The following is a 13,706-nucleotide window of genomic DNA, read 5'->3' on the forward strand; positions in this document are numbered from 1 at the left end:
TTACATGCGTTTACAAGGTTCCTCCTTTTCTTATCTTACATCTTCCTTTTCTCTGCCTTTTCTTTAGTCACATTCCCCCTCCCCAACACTTTCCTCCCCTTAAGAATTTCCAAAACAGGGGCACCTGGGTGGCTCAGTGGTTGAACATCTGTCTTGAGCTCAGGTCATGATCCCAGGGTCCTGGGATGGAGTCCAGCATTGGGCTCCCCACAGGGAGCCTGCTTCTCCCTCTGCCTGTGTCTCTGCCTCTCTCATGAATAAATAAATAAAATCTTAAAAAAAAAAAAAGAATTTCAAAAACATCAAATAGCAAGGGTTGAGAGAAAAATAGGAGTAAAGAGAAGATGCAGTATGGCTAGAACAATGGAGATGGAAGAAATTATGGAGAGTAGAAATGAGAGAGAAAGTGATAAAGGAGGCTTAGAATATACTGCTGTGGAACATAAAATAAAGCATGATGGGAAGACAAAAGAAGAAAGGCAAGCAGTAGGACAGGAGAAAATACAGAGAGGAGACATGCACAAATACCCCAAGGATAGAAGTGGAGGACTGAGGCTCATATAAGGACAATCTTTATTTTTATTTACCAGAAAGAGAGCTACTTTTACAGAACATTAAGAACAATAAGAACATAATTAGCAAGGTATATCCAACCTCATATTTTGTTGGTAACTAAGGCCCCTGGAGAGTGTGATGGTCATTCATGGCTGTCCTCACTCCAAAGACTGAGAAGCTGCCAGTGAAAATCTACCTTTCCCCATATTTCCTTAGAAGGAGAGTCATTATGTGACCACAACCCATGATATCAAAAAGCTTTCAGAATATTTTCATTTACTTGCAGCTTTAACTTTCAGAATATAATATTAACTTCACCAGTGTCTAAAATGACTCCTTTCCCACCTCCATCTTATATGCTTACTTATTTCACATTTCAAAGAGTTCCATCTCGTGCCCATATATCACTTTCGCAGGTTGAAGATTTTGTCTTTAGGTTCTAATCTAATTAAACAATTTGCCAGCCCCTTCATGCTCTCAGATTCCCATCATTGGGCTTCATTTCTACTGTATCCTTGTTTATGACTTTGTGCAATATCCAGATAAGTTTTATTCTTTTATTTTCTTTGAAGGATAACTCGCTTTTGGATTTTTCTCCCTGAGATAACACAGAGAATCAATGTTTTCAGAAAAATGTTTATAATGATTGTCCAGCCTTTTATCAGGACTGTTGTTGTCTCTGGCTGTCATCCCATGAGTAAAGTCTGGATTATCTTTCCATAAGCAACTTTCTTTCTAGATTCTGTTATATAGAGACTCATTTGCCATTTTTATGCCCTGTTATACCAAAAGAGATTTCTGTAGTTTATCTATTTTAGGTTAGAATCTCACTGCAGTAAAAAGCTTACACAATTTATATAGACTTAGGGATTTGACTATGGATTGCTTCCTCAAAATTATTTATAAATCTGTAACAGAAGACTACAAGGATGAGTTTATTTATCATTATCCTATAATTCCTATTCAAGTCCACTGTAAAACCATGCCTTTCATTACTAGGTAACTCAATAATGCATTTTAATAGTGTTGAATATAAACAAAATCTGAAAATCTAAATAGATTATAAAATTACTAGTTCTTATTATTCTCATATTATTCCAAAAAGCATCAGTTTCCTTGAAGAATCCGTTAGCTTTTATGCAAGATATACATATATACGTGTATGATACATATATAATATGTAATATAATATATATACCTCCTTGTATTTCCTATGTTCCAGTGCTGTATTGTAAATTCCAACAACCTCTGTGAGACGGAAAAGAGATTTAGTAAATGGTAGCTCCCAGCATCTCCTCTGCACCATGATAGAAATGATTATCACATTGCACAATCACCAGCTATCTTATATAAAGGCTTGAACATTCTGGGAAATATTCCATAATTGTACACCTTAAATTTTTCCAATCTTACATGTTAGTGACAACTAGGTGAATTATTTATATTTTCATAGAGATTTGGTATAGAATATCCTGTAGTTTTACTTTTCTACAATTTAGAAATTCCAAAATATCAATTTCTAAAACAATTTGGGAGTGAGAAACTTCCCAAACTTTTCTTCAGTAAAGACCCAGACAAATAATTTATTATCCTCTAGTTGCTCTCTCTCTCCAATCCCAAATTCTCCTTGTATTCCAATGACACTCAAATAACTCCATGGATTCTCAATTGAATTTTTCTCTTTATTACATTATTACTAGTTTAGAAGTTCCTATAGTAGATTCTTCAAAATGTATTTTGCCCCATCTTGTTTGTAATTGTGACCACTTCAATTAAATTTGGAACAAAAAATATTCTATGAAACTACCATACTAGAAGAAGCAATGGTTTAGATAATCAAGATCAGAGCAGATCTCAGATATCCATCCCCACTCCCCCACCTTGTATATGCCACCTCTCATCAGCCTAAAATTTCTTTTCAGACAATAATAGCTTTGTAGAACTATTTCATGTATGAATCACTAAGGGGGAATGTTCTCCCTAATACAACACAGGCAGAACTCACAACTTTCTAGATGGGTTGTGAATACAAAAGAGGGGAGAATTCAGGGAGAGTTAGAGCTGTGGTTTGCAAAGTGTAGTACACAGGTGGGCAGCAACCAGACCTGGGAGCTTGTTAGAAATCTTTAATCCCCTTACCCCAGACCTACAGAATCAGATGCTCTGTAAGTGAGATCCAGAAATTTGTTTTAATCTCCAAATGATTCTAATGACAACTAGGGTTTGCAAACCACTGCCATAGAGATTTAGGTCCATTTATCAAAGGACAGAGAATGTCCTAGAATAGTGCTTCTTAAATGTGACATGTATAAGAATTGTAGATCTCTGGTGGGACTACAGAGTCTGCATGTCTAAGAACCTCCTTGGTAATGTTGCTGCTGCTGCTGCTGATGTTTTATAAACTACATTTGACTGCAAGGCCACTGATAAAACCAAAGGAGAAATCATATAAGGAGGTGCCAAGAAAAACAGGCTAAATGAAGTGACCTTGACGAGTTTGGCCCTACACCGAGGGAGATTGACTAGACTTGGCTTTATTGGGAATCTTGATAGCTGACACAAAGAAAGGCCTTATCTTGGGTTCAGGATTTTAAGAAAGGTGAGCTGGAACAAAAGGTCAGTAGATAAAGAAAACCAGAGTGTAAAGCTTTAAGCTTATGCCAGGTTAGCTTGTTTGGTTTGGGACTTCATGGTGTACTATATCTCAATTCTTTATGAGAATTTTTGGAAGAAACATATGTGTGCTTGAACCTGCCAAGATCTGTGCTAAGTAGACACAGTGGGGCAAAGTATTCTCATAAAGGACAGGAAGGATGCCTAAGTCATACTGGTAGAACCCAGTCTAAAAAGCCTACAATTTGGGGGCTGATGTATGACCTTGGGCAATTTACTTAATATCTCTGTTTCTCTGTGTTCTTATGTCTAAAATGTGAATAAGAGTAAAATCTATCTTACAGAATTCTTGTGAAGTTTAAATGAATGAAGATGTTTGCAAGGCACCCAAAAGGGTACCTAGCACATAATAAAACTCAGTGAACTATTCTTTATCTTTATCTTTGTCTTCACTTTATTATTTTCATAATTATTATTACAACTGCCACATTCATCTTTCCTAGCAAATGGAGAAACAATGAGGCTAAAGAAATATTTATGAGTATATCATGACAATAAAAAGGTAAGTGATAAGAGTACCCATCAAGGTGATTGAGAAAGAACACTTTTACAAAGGGAGACTTTTACCAAAACAACAAATCCTGTGTTAAATCTTTTCATATGAAAAAGCTGAAAACCTCTTTATTTTATTACTAGATCCTGAAGGATAAATAGTTAATGCAAAGCTGTTGTGATTAGACTTACCTTCTGAAATGTCAAGGTACTAATATTTTAATGACATGTAAGAGAAGTAGCAAATCCTAGCATTAGTTCACGTTCTTTTGGCTTTTCTGAGGTCACTCATAGGTCAGATTTCCTGATGAATCAATCTTTTGACATGTTGAGCTGCTGAAAAAAATCAAGTGTTCCTTCCTCTGGGGAGCAGATCTCTGTGGTTTGTAGTGTTTTTTCCTTTTTTTTTCTTTTCATTTTTTTCAAGTAAAGTCATCAATATATCAGTCTGCTGCAGGAAAGAATTGGTAAAATAACTTCTGCAACCTCTCAGGATAGGAGACCAGTGTTTTGGGATAAGAGGCAGAGGAAAAGAGTTTCTCCTAAAGTTTTGTACTGATCATTTAATGTATCCCTGTGATTACTTATTTAGCATTAGACTAACTTGATTTCATTCCTGAGAACATGAATTTATTGCCATGAGATAAAACTGAGGATTTTAAAAAATTTATTGATCTTAACTCTTTTGTTTTATTCAGAAAACATTTATGATCTGAACATGACAAGCTAAAACAATAAATAAACATGACAAGCTAATTTTAAATACCTTAGTATGTGTGCATGGGGGTCTACCTTTCTCTGTCACACACACACACACACACACACACACACACACACACACACACAGTACTATTGATGATCCTTGGCAATAATCTTGATTGGCATGAATTTTTCAAGTATTTTCAACATACTACACTCAATTTCTTGGTAAAATAAATACCCCCCCCAAATATAAATCAGTCAGGATTTTTCAGGCTTTACTGAGTTCTTCAAAAAATGGCCTTTAAAAATGATTTTAAGTATTTAATGTTTTTAAGAAATGTGTCTTTTTTGCTGCAGTATTAGAAAGAATTTCCTTATAGCCCTCAATGAAGGCCGTGTGAGGTAACAATGTACATAAATCTTTCTTACTCAAGCAAAGCTGTTGTTGTGTTACCAGCGGTTCAAACAGCCAGTAATATTTAACTCCTGTGCTTCATGTAGCAATAAAACAAATAAATGGACCTCTCAAAGTTACATCTTGCATTATATAAATATTCCTCTTTTGCACATTGTAACCTGCCTCACCACAAAGTATTGTAGCTCTTCCTAGCCACAAAATAAGTACTCTCTTTATTGAGGCCTAGACATTTTCATTGATTTTCCTCACATTGCAGTGAAATAGTCTATGCCAAAAAATTATGTAACTGTATTTAATGAAGCTCCCCAAAGCATCTTATTATCAATTAGTATCTAACATAGCCAACAGTAGCAAATATGATGGATCTTCCTAATAGATTAATTATTTTGCACTTCAAAAGTTACATGGATCAAAGAATTTGCTTTGGTGGGTCCAGGTTTATCCAGCTGACATGCAAAGCTCCCAAGAATTTGGCAGGGGAATTTTGGGAGATTCAGAGAAACCTGGCTGTGATGAAGCAAGCTGCCAGTCATGTTACAGAACACAGAGAAGTGAGCCCACAAAGCTCAAAAATCAAGAAACTGTGGTCTATTTTTCTTGCAGCATGGAGGCCAGTGAGAGTGAAAGTGTTCAGGAGATTCTCCGTGTGCATAATAACAATGTAATCTGATGACAAAAAAGGGAGGTAATATCCTGCCTGTAGTGTTGACCTTTTTGCAACTCACTTTTTTTTTAAATCTCCAGATTGCTCATGCAGATAAACATCCTCCCATTCTGTGAGAAGGTAGAAAGTGAAACCCTTTACCATCTCTTCCTTCGGTGATTAATAAATAAATGAACTATAAATACAGTGGTTTGAACTTCTCAGAATATAAGAGAAAAATGAGGTAAGTCTTGCTTCTAAAACTGATCTCTGAATTACAAATATAACATATTGTGTTCAAACCCAAATATAGATGGCTCTTGATTTACAATAAAGATGTGCCAATTAGAGTAATAATACCATTCCAGAATATTGAGAGCACATGCAATTTTATATACCTAGGATTAAATTGAATGACCCAAGTCTTTAAGAAATCATTAAAAATGGGAGAATTAAAGTGTGTAATTTAAGACACCAGGATTGGGTTGGTCACAAAGCCTTCAACCCTAGTACCTACCTTCAGGCTTAGGCTTATCCTTAGACTCCCAGACTCTACCTGACAATAATGACAATTATTCCTCTGCATGCTCATCTGCTTATGTCATACTCCATCCTGAAAATGGGGCTTCTGACTTCTTCCCAAAGGCTCATATCTGCATATTTCTCACCTACCATTTGTGTTAAGACTGATGTCTCTAGGGATTATAAAAAGTCTTTAGACTGTCACTAGCTTCAAATTTGGACCCATATGTTTGCTTCATTTTTTCTTTTAAGATGTCTTATTTTCTAGCCACTTTAGGAATTAATTTTAAGTTTTCAAAATATTTTGCCCATAATTTTTAGAAGCTTTGTGATGGATCAAATTGTGGCAGGCAAATGTACTAGCCTGAAAGGAGATTAAAATCAGAGTGTCTTCACAATTCTTGACAGTACATATATATAGTTTATATGATTATTTGTTTTAACCTCATTTTTTAAAATTACCTGACCAATTACTGTTTCTAATTTTATCAAGTAAGTGGTTTTTACTATACTCACTATGTTAGCATGAAGCCTTTTTTCCCTCTTCTTTCCTCCTCCTCCTTTCCTTCTTCTTCTTCCCTTCCCTCCCCTTTCTTCTCTTTAAATCATTTTTCTTCTAATAGTAATGAGTAGGCATTCAGAATATTTCAAGTGTTTTCTTCTTTCTTTCTTTCTTTCTTTCTTTCTTTCTTTCTTTCTTCTTTCTTGTTTGTTTTTTTTATTTTATTTTATTTTTTTATTTTTTTTATTTATTTTTTCTTCTTTCTTTCTTCTTTCTTCCTTTCAGATTTATTTATGTTAAAGAGAGAGAGAGAGTGTGTGTGTACAAGTGTGTGATGGGAGGAGCAGAGGGAGGGAGAGAGAATCTCAAGCAGACCCCTGCTGAGTGCAGAGCCTGATGCTGGGTTGATCACAGTTGAGCATCTCACTCTTGATTTAGGCTCAGGAAACAATCTTGGGGTCCTGAGATCAAGTTACCTGCAAAAGGGGTCCCTACTCAGTGCTCAAGGATTCTCTCTCTCCCTCTGCCATTTCTCCCTTCAAATAAATAAATAAATGTTTAAAAAAAGGTGGCGGTACCTGAGTGGCTCAGTCATTAAGTGTCTGACTCTTGGTTTTGGCTCAGGTCATGATCTTGAGGTCTTGAGCTGGAGCCCCCAGTCCTGTTCCATACTCAGTACAGAGTCTACTTCAGATTCCCTCTTCCCTCTCTCTCTCTCTGCTTCTCCCTGTCGCTCACACTTTCTCTGTCTCTAAAATAAATAAATTAATTAAATTAAAATAAAACCAAAAACATTGTTGAGTGCTCCTCGCTCATGGAAATTAATCTTCTAAATTTATTTTAGTTTATTTTTCTAGAGGTGAAGACTTTATTGTAACTGTGTAACCATTAGGTCAATGAAGATGAAGTATCATGGAAAAATCAAGGGAGGATTGATAAAATATGCTTTGAAGATTAAAAGCCCAATTATATTATAGAGGACTTAAATTATTTCATTAAAAATATGTGAAAATGAATGCAAATAGGAAGTATTTTTATATACTGAACAGTATAACTTTAATTCCCATGGATAGTTACATTTTGACCTTGCTTTGTCATCTTCGAATGTTTTATACCCAAATCACTTTTTAAAAAATTTTTTTAAAGGTTTCATTTACTTATTTGACAGAGAGAGAGAGAGAGAGAGAGCACACAAGCAGGGGGATCAACAGGCAGAGGGAAGGGGAGAAGCAGGTTCCTGCTGAGTAGGGGGCCCCATGTGAGGCTCAATGCCAGGACCCTGGGATCATGACCTGATCTGAAGGCAAATGCTTAACTGACTGAGCCACCCAGGGGTCCCCCAAATCACTTCGTAAAAACAAATATTTATTTATTTATTTATTTATTTATTTATTTCAGAGAAAGCATGAAAAAGATAGCATGAGCTGGGGGAGAGGCAGAGGGAGAAGAGAAGCAGACTCTCATTGAGCAGGGAGCCCAATGTAGGCCTTCTCCCAGCACCCCGAGATCATGACCTCAGCCAAAGGCACACATTCAATTGACTGAGCCATCCAGGTGCCCTTTTATACCTAAATCACTTTTGAAAAGTTTCTTGGAAAATTATTTGAAAGGATACTGTTTTTTTTTTTTTTATCTTTTGAAAAATATACACATCAAAATGTAATTTCTTTTGTGATAATATCTATTTTCTCATTTTCCTCAGTGTCCAGTTCTTGACCACTGACACACCCTCCCCATCTGCACTAAGTCCATTGTTATATTTTATTAACATTCTTTTAATCCATCTTCTCAAACATTCATAATCCTTCTTTCTCTGGGACATGGCAGGTTATCTTTCTAGAAAATTCCATCCCACTTTTATTTCTTTTACTTTGTCTGCTCTACAAATTTTGAGAAGACAATGACACGGTAAACAAGTAGAGGGAAATTTTGGCCCTGTGACTAAGAGTATGTCACTGAGAACAAGATAGGGCATGTAGGATGCTGGTAAACAGAATAAATTTAACTTATGAAAGTGAGACAGATCAAAGAGTAAATATATTTGTCCAGGGAGACAAGTGTAGCCTCAAATTCTGCACAAAAGGCAGAAATATGGAAAATCTGAAGACTGTCATTTAGATTGGAAATGGAGAGACAAAGAAAGAAAATAATGAGAGAGAAGAAAGTAGAGGGCTTGGTAAGGAACAGAATATATTAGTTAGTGTCATTTGAAAATTTGTGGTAGGGGGATCCCTGGGTGGCTCAGTGGTTTGGCACCTGCCTTTGGCCCAGGGCACGATCCTGGAGTCCCAGGATCGAGTCCCGCATTGTGCTCCCGGCATGGAGCCTGCTTCTCCCTCTGCCTATGTCTCTGCTTCTCTCTCTCTCTGTGTGTCTATCATAAATAAATAAATAAATAAATAAATAAATAAATAAATAAATCTTAAAAAAGAAAAGAAAAGAAAATTTGTGGTAGATAAGACAAATACTCAAAACCTATAGGTGTCCTAAAAAAGGAAGAAAATGTGGATCATGTTAATGTCTGGGTCATCTATGAAATATTTGCTCATGTCTATTGCCATCTTTTTAGGTTCATTAATCCATTATGGCTCAATTTATAGGAGTTTTGCTTAGCAATTGTTTTTTTTTTTAAGATTTTATGTATTTATTTGAGAGACAGCACAAGCAAGATGAGGGGCAGAGGGAGAGGCAGATTCCCTGCTGAGCAGGGAACCCAACATGGGGCACAATCCAGGACCCTGGGACCATGACCTGAGCTGAAGGCAAACACTTAACCCACTAAACTACCCAGGTACACCTGCTTAGTAGTTTTTAACGCTTATTTTTCATCTAGCTTGCCATTTCTTCTGAATTTTTCCTTTATGTCTTATCTGGAGTCCTTCCAATTTTTTTTTTTATCTCCTTTCAGGAATTTCTAGAATTCAAATAGTGGTAATGATTTTCAACTTTTCAGGATGGTTTAGTGGAAAGCAAAGGGCAGAACTCTGGGTAGTTTTTAACTAGGCTTTCAAATTCTTGGTTCTATAACCCTGGGAAAATCATGTTACCTCTTTCATTCCAGTTTAAATACAATAATTTTAATAGTTCCCCCAACCCCAGATGTAATGTTCCATAATGTGAAGCTAGTTGAGAGAATGCAATTTGTAAACTATGTTTTACCTTATCTAAAGGTGTCAGTATTTTGAGATTAATTTAATATATGATATCTGGATAAAAATTTAGGTATTTGGTGCATCAGCTACATTACTTTTTTAAATAATAGCTTTATTGAGATATAATTCACATCTCATAAAATTCTCCTTTTTAATTTTGAAATATAATCACAGAGTTCTGCAACTGTCACCACTATCAAATTTAGGAAATGTTTATCACCCTACATCCCCAAAAGGAACCCTGTACCTATAAACTATGACTTCCTGTTCCCTCTTCCTCCCTCCAGCCCTTGGTAACCACTAATCTACTTTCTGTCTCTATATACTTGTCTGTTCTGGACATTTCATATAAATGCAATCATACAACATGTAAATTTTTGTGTGTAGCTTCTTTCAGTCAGCATTTTCCAAGATTCATCCATGTTGTAGAATGTATCAGCATTTCATTGCTTTTTATTAATGAATAATATTCCATGGTATGAAAAATTATATTTGTTTCTGTGTTCATCATTTGATGGACATTTGGGTTATTTGTACTTTCTGACTATTATAAACAATGTTATTATAAACATTCACATTTTTGTGCGCACAGATATTTTCAATGGTTTTGAGTAGATACCAAAGAGCAGAATTGCTGGGTAATACAGTATGTTTCCCATTGTCATTGTAAAAATTACCACAAATTTAGTTGCTAGAACAATACAAATTTATTATATTGAGTTCTGGAAGTCAGAAATCTAGAACACATTGGCAGGGCTGCATTGTTTCCAGAGGCTCTAGAGGAAAATCACTTCCAAGCTTCTAGAGGCGCCTGAACTCCTTGCTCACGGCCCCTATTCACCATCTTCAAAACCAGCAGTGTAGTGTCCTCCAACCTTTCTCTATGATTTCTACTTCCTTTTCACATCTATTTTACTGACTCTTTTGTCTCGTCCCTTCCCTATAAAGATGCTCATGATTACATTCCCCAGCCCTGATGATCTAGAACAATCTTTAGAGCTCAAGAAACTTATGTGTATTTGCAAAGTTCTTTTTGCCATGTAATGTAATATTCACAGATTAGGGGATTAGTACACGGACATCTTTGTGGCCTATTATTTGCTTATCATATATGATAGTTCTATGTTTAACATTGTGAGGAACTGACAGGCTGTTTTCCAAAGTGAGTACCATTTTGCATTCTGACCAGCAATGTATAAGGGTGGCACATTCTCCACATCTTTGTCAACATTTTTAAAAAATTAATTAAATTTAGTTTTTCGAGCAGTCTGAAGTTTACAGAAAGCTAAGCAGAGAGTACAGAAAGTTCCCATATACTTCCTGTGCAGCACACAGGCACACTTTCTCTCCACTATCAACCCCTGCAGTGGTACATTTGTTACAATCTATGAACCAACAAAGACACATCTTTGTAACTCTAAATCCATAGTTTGCATTACAGTTCATTCTTGGCGTTATATATTCTAATGTTTTTGGCAAATGTATCATATCAAATATCCACCATTAGACTATCATACAGAATAGTTTTCAAGTGCTAAAAGTTCTCTGTACTCCGTCCATTCATTTATCTTTCCCCCAACCCCTATCAACAATGGATCTTTCTAATGTCTCCAGAATGTCATATAGTTGGAATCATACAGCCTTTTCAGATTGGCTTATTTCCCTTAGCAATTTGCATTTAAGTTTCTTCTAGGTCGTTTCCTGGATTGATTGCTCTTCTTAAATTTTTAAATGTATTTTTATTTTTTTATTTATTTTAGTGCTGAATAATATTCCATTGTCTGGAGGTACCACAGCTTATCTATTCATCTACCAAAGGACATCTTGATTGTTTATAAGTTTGGCAATTTATGAATAAATCTTCTATAAACATCCGTTTGGAGGTTTTATATGAGCATAACTTTTCTTTTTTTTTTTCTTTTTTTTTTTTTAGCATAACTTTTCAATGCATTTGTGTAAATACCAAGAAGTGTCATTCATCTGGTTAAAGAATGTTTGGTTTTGTAAGAAACTGTCAAACTATTTGTCAAAGTGGCTGTACCATTTGCCTTCTCACCAGGAAGGAGTGAGAATTCCTGTTGCTCTAGTCTTCAACAGCATTTAGATGTGTCATTGTTTTGGATTTGGCCACTCTAATAGGTATGGATATCTCAATGTTTCAATTTGCAATCCTAACAGGTGATGTAGGATATCTTTTAATACACTTATTTGGTATCTATATATCTTTTAATCAGGTTCTTTTTTTTCTTGAAAAGTTTTAAAAGTTCTTTGTATATTTTGAATAACAGTATTTTATCAGATGTCTCTTTGCAGGTATTTTCTCCCAGGCTATGGCTTATCTCCTCATTCAGCTTATTAATTACTTCTTTCATGAATTGTGCTTTTAGTATTGTATCTAAAAAATCATCACCAAACCCATGGTCATCTAGGTTATCTCCTATGTTATCTTGTAGAAGTTTTTATAGTTTTGTGTTTTACATTTAGGTGTATGATCCATTTGGAATTCGTTTTTGTGAAGGGTGAAAAGTCTGTTTCTAAATTCTTTTTTTAAAATGTGAATTATAGAGTTAAACTGTTTTTTAAAAAGATTACCTCTTTCTATTTTATTTCCCTTGATCTTTTGTCAAAGATCAGTTGACTATATTTCTTTGTTTCTATTCTTGAACTCCCTATTCCATTCTATTGATCTATTTGTCTATTCTTTCACCAATTCCACACTGTCTTGATTACTGCAACTTTATAATAAGTTGAGGTTGGGTAGTGTCAATACTCAGACTTTGTTCTTCTCCTTCAATATTGAGTTGGACATTCTGGATCTTTTTGCCTCTGTATTATATTTTAGAATCAGTTTGTAAATATCCACAAAATAATTTGATTGACAATACATTGAATTCATATATCATGTTGGGAAGAATTGGTATTTGATAATATTGAGTCTTTCTATGCATGAGTATGGAAAATCTCTCCATTTATTTAATTCTTCCTTGATATCTTTCATCAGAATTTAGTCATTTTCATCATATACATTTTGTACATATTTCATTAGATTTATAACTAAGTATATCATTCTTTTGTCTACAAATATGAGTGGTAACTTGTTTTTTATTTCAAATTCTACTTGTTCATTGCTGGTATATAGAAAAGTAATTGACTTTCGTGTACTTATCTTGCATATTTCAACCTTGCTATGATTGCTTATATGCACAAGAAGGTTTTTTTTTTTTTTTTGCCTTTTAAAATTTTTTTCTACGTGTTTAATCATGCCATCTCTGAACAAAGATAGTTTTATTTCTTCCTTCCAGTCTGAGTACTTTTTATTTCCTTTCTTTTTTCTTTCTTTCTTTCTTTCTTTCTTTCTTTTTTTTTTTTGTCCTTTTCTCATTAGCTAATACTTCCAGTATAATATTGACAAGCAATGGTGAAAGGAAACACCATTCTTGCTTTGTTTTTGATCTTAGGGAGGAAGCTTCTAGTTTCAAACCATTAAATGTGACGTTAATATAAATTTTTTTTGTAGGTGTTGATTATAAAGTTGATTAAGTTCTTCTTTATTCATAGTTTGCTGCATTTTGTCAAATGCTTTCTTCATTTGTTGATAAGATCATGTAATTTTTCTTTGCTAGTCTATTGATGAATGGATTTCATTAACTAATTCTTGAATGTTGAACCAGTCTTGTTCACCTGGAATAAATCTCACTTGTTCATGGTATATAATAATTTTATATAGAGTTAGACTCAATTTGCTGATATTTTATTGAGAATTGCATCTGTGTTCATGAAATATATTGGTCTGTATTTTTTTACTGTTTACTTTTTTGCTTTTTATTTTTATTTTTTTGTTTGTAACATCTTTGTCTAGTTTTGGAATTAAGGTAATCCTGATCTTATGGAGTTAATATTTTCTCTGCTTCTAACTCTGAAACAGACCAAAGATAATTGGTATATATTTTCTTTAAATATTTGGTAGAATTCACCAGTGTACCTGTCTAGGCCTGGTGCTTTCTCTTTTGGAAAGTTATTAATTTCTGATTCAATTTCTTTAATTGA

The 13,706-nt window shown here is 34.6% G+C and overlaps 1 long non-coding RNA gene across 1 annotated transcript in view; it reads left to right on the forward strand.

The window, feature by feature from the left end:
- The first annotated feature begins 2,953 nt into the window (after positions 1 to 2,953).
- Positions 2,954 to 13,706, forward strand: part of LOC144303760 (uncharacterized) — a 57,174-nt gene continuing 46,421 nt past the window's right edge. Inside the window, exons 1-2 of the long non-coding RNA XR_013370735.1 lie at positions 2,954 to 3,154; positions 5,585 to 5,727. This is a non-coding gene — a long non-coding RNA (uncharacterized LOC144303760). The remainder of the gene's footprint in view (positions 3,155 to 5,584; positions 5,728 to 13,706) is intronic.

The sequence above is a fragment of the Canis aureus genome, chromosome 33 (assembly GCF_053574225.1).
Source record: "Canis aureus isolate CA01 chromosome 33, VMU_Caureus_v.1.0, whole genome shotgun sequence".
Classification (NCBI taxonomy): Eukaryota; Metazoa; Chordata; class Mammalia; order Carnivora; family Canidae; genus Canis; species Canis aureus.